Source organism: Artemia franciscana, chromosome 18 (assembly GCF_032884065.1).
Source record: "Artemia franciscana chromosome 18, ASM3288406v1, whole genome shotgun sequence".
NCBI lineage: Eukaryota > Metazoa > Arthropoda > Branchiopoda > Anostraca > Artemiidae > Artemia > Artemia franciscana.
The window spans coordinates 18874705-18887527 of NC_088880.1; the positions used below are offsets into that span (position 1 = coordinate 18874705).

The following is a 12823-nucleotide window of genomic DNA, read 5'->3' on the forward strand; positions in this document are numbered from 1 at the left end:
AGATAGTCATATCTGTCGATCCAATCTTAGCTGAGCATGGTTAATAAGTAGTTACTCCCTTTTTTACTTATCGGAAAGTATTTTTGTAGCTTACTTTAGATATTGATCAACTGTGTTTGATATGCTCACTCTTTATTTAGCTTATGAACAGTCAGGATTTATTTAAAATGAACATATGCCCTTCGACATGTTGATTTTAAGTTCATAGCTAAATTCTTATTTTAGTATGGTTAAACAAGAAAAGTGAAAAATGGAATGAAAAATAAAAAGGGATTTTAGAAGTTAAAACTTCCAGATTTGTCTCATATTTGAATTCAAACTCAAAGTGAACAATAATTTTCATTGACAAAGTAGTGAAATCTAAAAGAACAGAAATCAAAATGAATGAAATAGTCAATTGTAAAGAAATTATTAAATGAAGAGATTAGACTGCAAACGAATATAATTACAAGCAATAGAAAAAAACCACTTAAATGGAACAAAAATTGTCAAGAATCACAATCTCCTCCCCTTAACGGCTGAGTGTCATCTGTGCCTGAAGACAATATATAGTTTGAAGAGCAGGCGTTTCCTCCCTGAAAATTCCCCATCCCGTGGAAAATTCCCCCCATCCCGTGGAAAATTCCCCCCAACCCTGGAAAATTTCCCCACACGCAAAATTGAGCAGCCAGAGAGAAAGTATAAAATAGGTACCTAAAATGTCGATCAGATATCCTAAGGGGTAACGAAAGGACTAGATATCAAAGCAGTTTTAGGACAGGGAGTAGCTGGTCTCCCGATCACTTTCGTCGCATAAATTCTGCTAATTCTGAGATTTAATGTTATTTTTACTTTCAAAATAATGGCGTATACCAGAAATATTCCCAGAAAAACAGAGGGTTTAAATATAAATTTCTAATTCCACCCTCCTCCCCTTCCTCAGAACTAATTTTGTCTTTACCTGATGGCTCAATGAGGGTTAAGATTTATTGGCAGTAAAATACGACCACTCTTCCCATAAAAACCTTATATCTTAACAATGGACAACTTGAATAGCTTATAGCCATTGACCCGGGGGGCTGAAAGCGGGGTTGTCAAACACGGTTATTTGACCTTCGGACTATTTTAAACCAAATGGCTATCTCAATTTTGATCGGATGCGTTTGGAAAAAATGGTGGGTAATAATCCGGGGGGAGGAAACGCCTATATCTATTTTTTTAACCGTACTCTTTATTTACTTATTTTTCATTTGCATATTTGAAAATCAGGACTAAAAAACTTTTGAGGAAATAACAATCTTCCTAATGTATAAATTTGCGGTAGCCTAATTAGTTTTATAATTCTAAAATATCACGTACTAAAATCAACTAAGATATTACAAACATATAGTTTTCTTCCTTTTTTTATGACGTAATGTATTGATAGCAAAGTAGATAAATAAAGTTGTTGGAAATATCAACACGTAATAATTAAGGTAATCTAAAGCGTTATCCACTGGCAAGCCGGATTCTCTAAAACAAGATTGGGCATTATCAGTAGAACAAAGAAGTTTATAAAAATATTCTATAAAATTGATTTGGGAAATGTATACCCTTGAGCAGCAAAATTTGTTTAGTAGATTTAGGAAACGGCTGAAGTTTTTGAAAAATATTTGAGTTATAACCTATTATGTAGAGTTCCTGACGCAAAGACCTTAGTAGTCAAGAAGCGTCGCGAATTCGATACGCAAACATATATCATGTAGAATTCAAGTTCAATCCCAGTTTTGGTTAATATTTTTACTGAAATGGTTGCTAATTATTATTTAATAATGCGTAAGTGGGACTGATACTATTTACTTAGTTTCCAAGGAATGGTCATATACATTGAAGGAATATATTCAGTTTCATTGGTGTGGCTGAAATCTAGTGAAGAGCGAACCACGACTCATAGTAAGCCAAAGTTTAAAAACTTAGTTAATTAAAGTTAATCACGAAAAGTTGAAGGAAAATAAATCATGAGATGTTTAAGCATTGAAACCCTTTGAAAATGGCAGCAGCTTAAAATAGAAACATATTATTGGAGCCACCATAGTCCAAAACCCTAATCCTTACGTTTACAATCCCTCATTTATAATTTTTTGTCCCCCTCCCCCTCCTTGATGTTGAAAAAACATACACACATACATGTTTGCCGATAAAATCATATACAAAAACAAAATTATACAATGATCGTATGAATATACAAAATTCGTAGAAACTTCACCCTAAATAATCCTCAGGTTTTTTCAACTCTATTTAAGTTTCTTATTCGGCCTATCATTGAATATGGTCACACGACAATAAGACTTCGCGTTCAAAAAGACATTGATGCACTTGAGAAGATTCAGCGAAGAGCAACAAAATCTGTACCAAAACTAAGAGGCCTCTCCTACTCTCAACGATTGGAAAAGCTGTCACTTCCTTCCATCTCCTATAGACTCCTCCGAGGTGATCTTATTGAAACTTTCAAGCTATGTGACAAGTACTACAATAACATTGGACCAGAAGAAATACTCTTCTTCAACACAAAGGATCTGCAAATTTTAGCTAAAACAAAACACTTTCAATAAAGAAGTTGGAAGGTGGGTGTTCTCAAACCGAGTGGTCAAGGAATGGAACGACCTGCCACAGAGAAGTAATCATAGCTGTTTTTACCAACTCTTTCAAGAACAGTATTTACAAGTTTTTCAGTGAAAGCAAGTTTTTATAAGGGCGAAAGCCTTTTATTGCTTTATATTATTATTATTAAAAAAAATAACACATGTAAGAACAAAAATCCTATGTACTGGCCTCTAAACCTCTCAAAATAAAATTAGCTATTGCCACTCTATGAGGTTGATTTCCACGATTTAGGAAAGGTTGATATGGGTCCCCAGAAGCAGCTTATCATTATAACTATTAAGCAAATTTCTCCTTTAATATACAAGTTAATTACTCCTAAAAAGAAAATATCCCAATTTATCCCCCTGTGACAAGTTCACAGTCTATTTCGACAATTCTTGCTTCTTGCGCTTGAAACCATTGCTCAAAAACGATTTACAGCACTTAAATTTATAAAGTCCTGGGGCTGAAGGTTAGCGCGTCAGCCTCCGACGTTGTAGATGTCAATTTCAACGTGGATGGAACTATTTTTTTTTTTTTTTTTATTGTTTGAATTTTTCTATATCTGTAGTCCCCGTTTTTCTTCCGTTCTTTTGGAGTGCATATTGCGCGAAGTGGATCTAAATTGTTTCCTTTTATAATAGTCTTTGACGCCACGAATTTCGTTTATAACCCTTGAAAGAACTCTTAAACGGATTTTTTTTTTCTTGGGGCAAAACCATGGTAAACCAAAGCCCGACGTTGCTGAGCCCTCGTTGAGTTTTGTTCAATTGTCTGAGACATCGTTCGTTTTTCCAAAATGTTCGAATTTTTGTTACTGGATGTGAATACTAGATTGCTCTTTATTATAAAATGCAACATATAAAAATGTTGCATTTCAGGTCTATTTGAATGTGGGGGACAGGCTGCCCTCCTGTACGCACATACTTGACCTGAACAATATAGTTAGCTCTCTGATTCTCTCGTAAACAACTGTTTAATTGTTTGTTGTAACTATTTTAATGATTAAAACCAGTAATTGTGCCTTCATGACACACCTACAGAAATGGTGGAACTAAAAATGTGACTTGCCACACCTAAAAATAGGTTCTTTTCAACATATTTACCTATATTCTACCAATTGTCTAGCACTAAAGCTTTAAATTGCACTTTTGGATTGTCATTTTTGTTTAACAACCTGCGTTTCAAAACAACATATTAATACAAACGCTGATGGCTCGTATAAGAATAGATTTTCTGTTGTTGACTCACTATGAGAGACAAATTTGAAAAACCTTGAGCAATCTCCCTTGCGTTTTCATACTTCCCATGATCACTTTCATCAAATCATATTCACAGCCCATGGTCTTTTATGATTATAAGCATAATGCAGAAATGATAAGAAATAAAAGTTGGTTAGGTGAAGCATACAGGAAGACGTGAGAATAGCCTTGGCATCATGCAAAATCCTTAAAAGTCACCAAGCCATGAAGGATTGCGTTTTGGTATTGAATACTGTGCTTCTGGTCCCTAATTAATAGCCAGTAATTACGATCGAAAGCCAAGCCACATCATCATCTATCATCCATGGGTTTTTAATTCTAAAAATCACCTTGCTCTTAGAAAAATAGCTTCTTAGGAAAAAGCGTTGTGGATGCTGATTTTTTTCGGGAGGGGGGGGGGGTTCATTTTCAGAAGTAATATTTTCTTATGATTTATTAAAATACATTTGAAAAATTCAGAAACGAAGCTTGCCGTCGTCAAACCTTAGAGACGAATAAGTAATTGAATCTTTGACTATACATGCGCAGCCCATCCTGGAGAAGTTTGGTAGGAGCAGGGGCGTAGCTCCAGATTTTATTATTTGGGGGGGACAAGAGGGGTGAACCTCCAGAAAGTCAAGGAACATGGGCCATACAATAATTTTTTTCTCCAAATTATTGGAGGGGCAACTGTCCCCCTTGCCCCCCTCCTAAACAATGCCACTGGTAGGAGTTTAGTGGGAACCAAATTAATAAGCAGCTAATATCTAATGATATCTTATGTTTAACCCAAAAAGTGTATGTGAATTTCTTCGTCAATACTAAGCATCTCGAAAAAATTGGTTCCGTCTGTTTACATTATCTGATTTAGTTTCAAGATCCTTAAATGGTACATTGTGATCTTAAAGATTCTTATGTATTAATTACATAAAAAAACTAGTTTTTTTAACTGAAAGTAAGGAGGGACATTAAAACTTAAAACGAACAGAAATTACTCCGTATATGAAATGGGTTGTCCCCTCCGCAATCCCTCGCTCTTTACGCTAAAGCTTTTAATTGTTTAAAAAGCAGAATTATGGCAAAGAGTCAAAGCAGAATTATGGCAAAGAGTCAAATCGTAAGTTTTGTCCCAATTCTTTAAGAATGACCCGTGAATCAGAAAGGCCTTAGAATAAATAGTTGAAATTACTAATAATACTATAGCATAAAGAGCAAGGCATTTATCTCCTCCTAAATACCTCACTCTTTATGCTAAAGTATTTTTAGAACCCCTCATATGCGTAATAATCTCTATTCGTTTTAAGTTTCAATGCTACTCTTTACTTTCAATTGAAAAAACTTTTCCATGTTTATTTTTTCATTGTTTTTTTATAGTAATTTTAGAAAATTCTGCGCCCTTTTCGTTGAATTTCTGTTCCCTCATGACATATTTCTCCAAGGAAAGATCCTCCCACATAGCCCCCTCCCCTCAACCCCATCCCCAAAACCAAAAAAAAATCCCCTGAAAACGACTGTACACTTGCCAATAACCATTATTATATGTAAACATTGGTCGAAGTTTGTAACTTGCAGCCCCTCCCCCAGGGACTGTGGGGGAGTAAGTCATTCCCAAAGTCATGGTTAATATGGTTTTTGACTATGCGGAACAAAATGTCTATCTCAAAATTTTGATCTGTTGACTTTGGAGAAAAAATGAGCGTGGAAGGGGGCGTAGATGCCCTCCAATTTTTTGGTCACTTAAAAAGGGCACTAGAACTTTTCATTTACGTTATAATGAGCCCTCTTGCGACATTCTAGGACCACTTGGTCGATACGATGACCCCTGAAAAAAAAATACAAATAAACACGCTCCCGTGATTTGTCTTCTGGCAAAAAATACGAAATTCCACATTTTTGTAGATAGGAGGTTGGAAATTTTGCTATAGGGTTCTCTGATACGCCGAATGCGATGGTGTGATTTTCTTTAAGATTCTGTGACTTTTAGGGGGTGTTTTCCCCTATTTTCTAAAATAAGGCAAATTTTTTCAGGCTCGTAACTTTTGATGACAAAGACTAAATTTGATGAAACTTATATATTTAAAATCAGCATGAAAATCTGATTCTTTTGATGTATATTTTAGCATCAAAATTCCGTTTTTAAGAGTTTCGTTTACTATTGAGCCGGGTCGCTCCTTACTACAGTTCGTTACCACGAACTGTTTGATAATAAAGCATTGAGGAATAGTCTTTTAAAAATTCCTGAATGATCATGAGTCAAAATAAGCACAATATATATTTATATATATATATATATATATATATATATATATATATATATATATATATATATATATATATATATATATATATATATATATATATATATATATATATATATATATATATATATATACATATATATATATATATATATATATATATATATATATATATATATATATATATATATATATATATATATATATATATATAGCTATACGTTTGTGTGTGTATGTGTTCGAAATTTGGGTGATAAGAAGGGAATAGTTGCGTTAATTGGGGCGTGGGAGGTATTGGCGATCAGTGAAAGACAAATGCGTAATAAAATCAAACACCATCCTGACCTGACTAAAGACAGAGCATGTGCACCGTTAACAAAAGGGTCAGAGCTAGAGCATGCGCACTATTCGTCAAAGGGCAGTAGAGAAGGATCTTACGCACTCTTGCCCAAAGGGGGTTGGAGATGGGGTTTATGTGCTGCTGATTAAAGAAGATAGGTGACGGAGTGTACGTATTATTGTCGAAAAGGGACCGACAAAAAAGCAGACCTCACCATCAACCAAAGGGAGCAGGAGATTGAATTTATTTGGAACGGAGTTCAATTTGGGCATTTGAATCACGTAGATGGAAAATCTTTGAACGAATCTGATTTCAACAAGAAAATTTCACAAACGTGAGTTGACGCCACTGACCTAAAGTGCACATGTATTGGCCATTACTGAGTAATCAAACACGTAATAAATCTAAGCACCATCCTGAGATAGGATAAGATAAGAGATATTTAGTTTCAAAAAATGACTTATCACAAGCACCAAAGGACCGAGTTCGCATTTCGGAGTCATAAAACCATAAAAATAGCACAACAACTAAAAAACTGGCTAAGCAATGTCAAAAACAACATAATCAAAAAGGCAAAGCCCCCCCCCCAAAAAAAAAAATTAAGTGGCAAAATGCAGAAAGTTCGAAAGAAAAAAACTAAAAAAGAGTGAGATAAAATTAGCGTTGAAAAAGTTTAAAAGGAAACATGTTAACAAAGGAGAAGGAACAAAAGAATCAAACCAACATAAAACTTGGGTATCACCAGTACTAAAGAAAAAAAAGGAAAACTAGCGGTTTATTTTATCAATAATGAAGGGGATAAGGTTGTTTCATGCCTGGAGGCTAAGCAACGGGTGGGGGACAAGATAGGAGCAAGTCCAGAATCAGTACGTGGCAGGTGGTGTCCGGATGGGAAGTATCTTTTGGGGAAATTTTTTTCTGTACGAAGGTTTATTATTGCATTTTTGCAAAACAGAGGCAAATGCTCCTCTCCTGTTTTCCAGCTTGGCATTTTTTTTAGAAGGAGCGAGTATGGTACCTTAGCTTCTTTAAAAATTACTCCCAGGGCTGTTTTTTGATTGGATTCAATTTTTTCTGATTCATTACGGGAGATGCCAGGATGCCAGACTGGGCCCGCATATTCAAGATGCGGGCGAACAAAGGAAGTATACATCTGTAATACAGAAATATCTGGGGGGATAGGGTTGAGGAAAAGGGGTGAGGTTTTAAGGAAACAAATTGGCATTATCATAGATTTGGAGGGGTTTACTCTCATGTACAAGACCGCAGCGTCATATGCAATATCATTGAGGATACTCGTAGGGTTGCTTACTATGTTTCGGTAGCAGGTTTCAACAACCATTAGGTCATCCGCAAATTTCCATATGAAAATTTGACGCCCATTTTCCATCCAGACGCAGATGAAGGGAGGTCAGGGACGAAATGTGCGTATTGTTGACCAAAGATAGAGCATGCGCACCGTTTACAAAAGAGGTTAGAGCTAGAGCAGAGGCACTGTTCATCGATGGGGGGCTGGAGAAGGATCTGACACACTCTTGCCCAAATGGGATTGGAGATGGAGCTTATGCGCTGCTGATCAAGGAGGTCGGTGACGGAGTGTATGCGTTGTGGTCCAAAAAGGATTGGCGACAAAGCGGAGGAAATAATCGGCCAAAGGGAGCAGAAGGCTGGGTTTATGCGGATCGGAGCTCAATTTGAACCTTTGAATCACGTAGATCGAAAATCTTTGAATGACTCTGGTCTCAACTACTTGTAACATGTGTAAGTTTATTTTAAAGTGTGTATTCGCGAGGCCTCCGTTTTATACGGTTTATTTGCACAATTTTACGCTCTTTTTCTTGGGACTTCTTGTATCATGTCATCCTCGGAGGCATATTTTTTGGAGCCTGGATAAAGTTGGATAAAGTTGCCAAAGATCTGGAAGGTGCAGCTAGACGGCATAATAGTAAAATATTGTACTGACATGTTAATAAACTGAGAGGGAGTATTCAATCTGGACTTGTCCCAGTCAAAGATAGGAACGGGGCCACAATTAGTAATAAGGAAAGAGTTAAAGAGAGATGGGCGGAACATATTGAAAATGTGCTAAACCAAGATACAGTTGCAGGAAAAGATATAGAGGAAAATGAAAAAGTTTGTGATACCTTATGGGAAGGAAGATTTTTTTTTTGTGAGGAAGAATTAGCGACAGTACTAGAAGGATTAAAACATAATAAGGCTCCAGGTGCTGATAGTGTTGTAAATGAGCTTCTTAAATATGGTGGCTCTGAGGTTAGAAAACCTAATTTTAGAAATTCGATTTTAGGAAAACCTAAATTAAACTACAGTATAAAAAGGTGATAAGAGTGAGTATCGTAATTATCGAGGCATTAGTCTGGTCTCTGCAGGTATAAAATCACTTAGTAATATGGTACTTTTTAGACTGAGAGATGCTGTAGACAAAATTTTTAGAGAAAAACAATGCGGTTTTAGAAAAGGTAGAGGATGTGTCGGCCAAATTTTCACTCTTAGGTTAATAAAGTGTCTTAGTTGTCAAGCATCTTTGGCCCTCAGTTTTATAGATTATGAGCAAGCGTTCGACTCTATTGATAGAAGAGATTTAGCAAAGCTCTTATCCTTATATGGTATACCAGACAAAAATACACTAAAACGATTAGTCCTATTTACGAGACTAGTACTGCTGCGGTTAAGGTAGGAAATGAGGTTAGCAGCTGGTTTTGTATTTAATCAGGAGTCAATCAGGGCTGTGTTCTATCTCCCTTTATATGGATCATTTTGATGGACTTCGTCTTAAGGAACACAGGAAAGGCAGTGGGAGACCACGGAATCAAATGGGGAGGGAAAACTCTCCAGGACTTAGATTATGCTGATGATTTAAGCACCCTAGATGAAAGTGTGAGCAAAATGAATATACTTCTAAAGGTTTTGCAAGTTCAGGGTGCTAGAATAGGTTTGAAAATTAATGTTTAGAAGACTAAGTCACTAAGCCTAGTAATAAGTGAAGACGAAAAGGTGACGTCTGGTACCGAAAAAATTGATCTGGTGGGCAGCCTCACTTACCTTGGTAGTATTATTAGTAAAAGATGTGTAATACATCTTGTTTTTGTTTACTCACACATGGAGGATCCTTTCTTCGCGAATGGAAATCAAATCGCGTGTTTGTTCGCTGTCATTTTCGCATTCTTTTTGCGGACTCAAATATGTTTGTTTTACGTATTTTTAATTCGTCATTTTGGGCTTTTTATTTTCAAGATGCAGCTCACAATTTCTTGTATATAGGAGGTGAGTTTAGGAGGTCAAAATTCTTCTGAAATACTCCAAAACTGCCCCACAGTATTCTAAAAAATTAAAGCATATTTACCCAAGGTCCAAATCTTTTAGTCCGAAATTTCCGGTCCATATTCCCATACATATCTTCCGCTCCGGAAAGCATGTCTTGGAATATGAATACTTGCCAAAAAAGATGTTTAGCTTGGATTATCTAGACTTTAATGCAGAGACTTTACTTGAAAATTCTTAGTAGGACTATGACACATCACATGAACATAGGAATTAGTTGTGAGAGGTGTATGCGGAATCACTAGGAATACCAAAACAGTCTGAAATATTTGATATTCAGGGGGAAATATTAACATTTCACGCGAACACTTTAAGAAGTCTTATCAAAAAGATTGACAAGGTCAAAAGTCTTATCAAAAACCTCTAAATGTTGCAAAAATAGAAATATATGTAGTTTTATTCACTGGATAGTCTTTACACCCCCCCCCCCCTGAAAAAGAGACAGTACGTAATTGTTTTATCGTATATTTCTAAAATTTATCGAAGTCCATAAATAGTAAGGGGTCGAACCAGGCAAGTAAATAGGAATTTATTATGTGGTAGGGGGGGGGATAAAAAGAGGCAGTTTAGACTGAGCCGGAGTCATGGATGTAAATCGAAATATCATCTCAAACACATAACTGATAGAACTAAGGACACAAGTTAAGGAATGTACACCTACAGCATATAGTGCACAGTCCCTTGGTGGACAGCATACCACTGTCAATGTGTCAGCACTTTGCAATCCATAGATTTTTTTTTACTGTTATTATTATCTATAAGTTTTCGTTGGAAGTAAGGAAAAAAAAGTAAAAGGCTACTAGATTTGCATAAGATTGAAAGTAGATAAAGTTGGATGTGCTCCATGATTTGACTCAATCACCTTCACATAGCAAAGTCCTTTTTAGGACTGTAGAAAGTGTATAAAGGGTATTCCATTGCATAATATATTGATAATTAATGGCTGATTTAGTTGCATTTAAACCATAAATCACTGTCCCATTTGTTTAGCAATGTAAGTGGGTGTTGTCTTCTTGTTATATGATGATTTTATGTAAATCTAATTAAAATGCAGCACGGGTTAGATGCAAGGCCGTTAAGGCCCATTCGCAGTGAGATTTTACTAATGCGGAGATTTAGCTAGTGCTATTTTGAGCCCATCAGATTTTTTCATTGAATCTTCTGATAGGTAAAAAAAATTTATGAAAAATTATGTTTGGCTCCAATTAACGCTAGTTAAATTTTGATAATAGTAAAATTTCACTGTGAATGGGTCTTTACGGAATAGGATCCTGTCCTCTTTGCTTCTTAACCCGTTAAAATTTGGAATGTCTTCGAGCTCTAAAGTGACACCTAAATTAGCCTAAAATGTTTGGTTGAGATTCAACAGCCTCTGCTGGTAAATATCTTGATGACGAGAATAACGAGGCCCCCCTCCAGGAATGAATGTTTTCGGGGCCTCAGAAAGACATAACGAGAAAAGCTTTTTTACTAAATTGTATTGAAATCCTGCAACCCATTCTGGTAGATATCCTTGTGACAACAATTTAGGCCTTTCTCCTCCACGGATGCCAGATTGCGCTAGAACCCTAATTCTTCGCCATAAAGCACAACTAGGACGCTAATTCCTACTTCCAGCCGAGTCTGATTGAGATCCTATGCCCCCTTCTCGTGGATTTATTGATGACAAAAATTAAGGAATCCCCTTCCAGAGACTGGAACTGATATAGGCTCCAAAAAGCATAATTAGTAGTCTAGCTCTTCCTCCCTACTGGATTTGGTTGAAATTCAATGATCCCTTCTGTAAGATGCTTTCTCGGCAAAAGATTAGGGTCACCCTTTCTTCTCCTCCTCCATTGAGGTCATATCTGTCTCTTACTTTAAAAAATAATGCATGAATGGCACATCCGACTAAGATTGGTTGGGACCAACAAAGTTTTTAGAATTATTTGTTTTATTAAATTGCACAGCATAACTAGGACATCAGCTTTTACTTACCACCGAGGTTCGGCAAGCTTTTCTGGTAATGTCTGGTGTCTTTTCTGGTTCTAAGCTTTTGGGACCTCCTCCCCACATGCGAACTTCTCAAACGCACAACTAGGATACTTAACCATACTTCCCAATAAAGTTTGGTTGAAATAAAGCAACCTGGTTTGGTAAGTATAATGATGAGAATTTAGGGACCTCTTCTCCCCTACAAGGTTGGATTGGAGACGGAACCCTGAAAGGCTTTATTTCCGATAAAGTTTCGTTTTTACCACAAGAGAATATGGATCATCCCCCATAAAGTTTACATCAGGTCTGGATTTCTAAAAGGAATAAATTTTACACTTACTCTTACGTATAAACCTTGATTTAGATCCAGATGTATGTTGTGCTAGATATGCTGGTGACATAAAAATCCCCTCACGTCCCACCTTAGTAGTTGGATCGAAGCTGTTTTCTTTTCAGTCTACTAGTTGACCCGAGTATGCACACAAAATCTCAGAAAATTCACAGAAAACCTCATTTAAGCAAAATATTCTAAATTTGAGATATCATTGACGCTTTTATAATTATTTCCAAGAAATCAAGAGGAGATACAAAATTTACAATCTCAATTTCTAAGATTTTACACGAGTCCGAAATTGGCAAGATAAAGGAATTTATTTTGCTTCCGGAGCTAGGACAGTATCTTTTGCTTCTTGTTTTCAGCCTAGTAGAAGAATAATTTTGATCTTGAAAAATCATTGAAAATTTTGCGAACTCCAGAGGAACTTTTCTCGTGGTAGCTTGTTTTTGTTCGACTTTTCTGTAAAATCATAGAAAATGTGTACGTGTCCTTTTTTTTATCTGGATGACACCAGATTCGAAGGATGACAATAAGGTTTTGAAGAATAACAATCAAAGCTTTGAAACCGTTTCACTAAAGCGATTTACTTTTGAACTTGAACGGAACATACTAATCATCAATGTGTTAACAGTCACATTAGCAATAGTGTGAATAATCTTGAGATTATAGAACTATATGCATGTCGTGTTAGAAGCGGAGGACTAAAGTGATACGCAGACGTATGATTCAGATT

The 12823-nt window shown here is 36.1% G+C and overlaps 1 protein-coding gene across 2 annotated transcripts in view; it reads left to right on the plus strand.

Moving 5' to 3' along the window:
• LOC136038707 (kinetochore-associated protein 1-like) overlaps nucleotides 1-12823 on the plus strand; it is a 284373-nt gene that overhangs the window by 219706 nt on the left and 51844 nt on the right. The gene's annotated exons all lie outside the window — the stretch shown is intronic.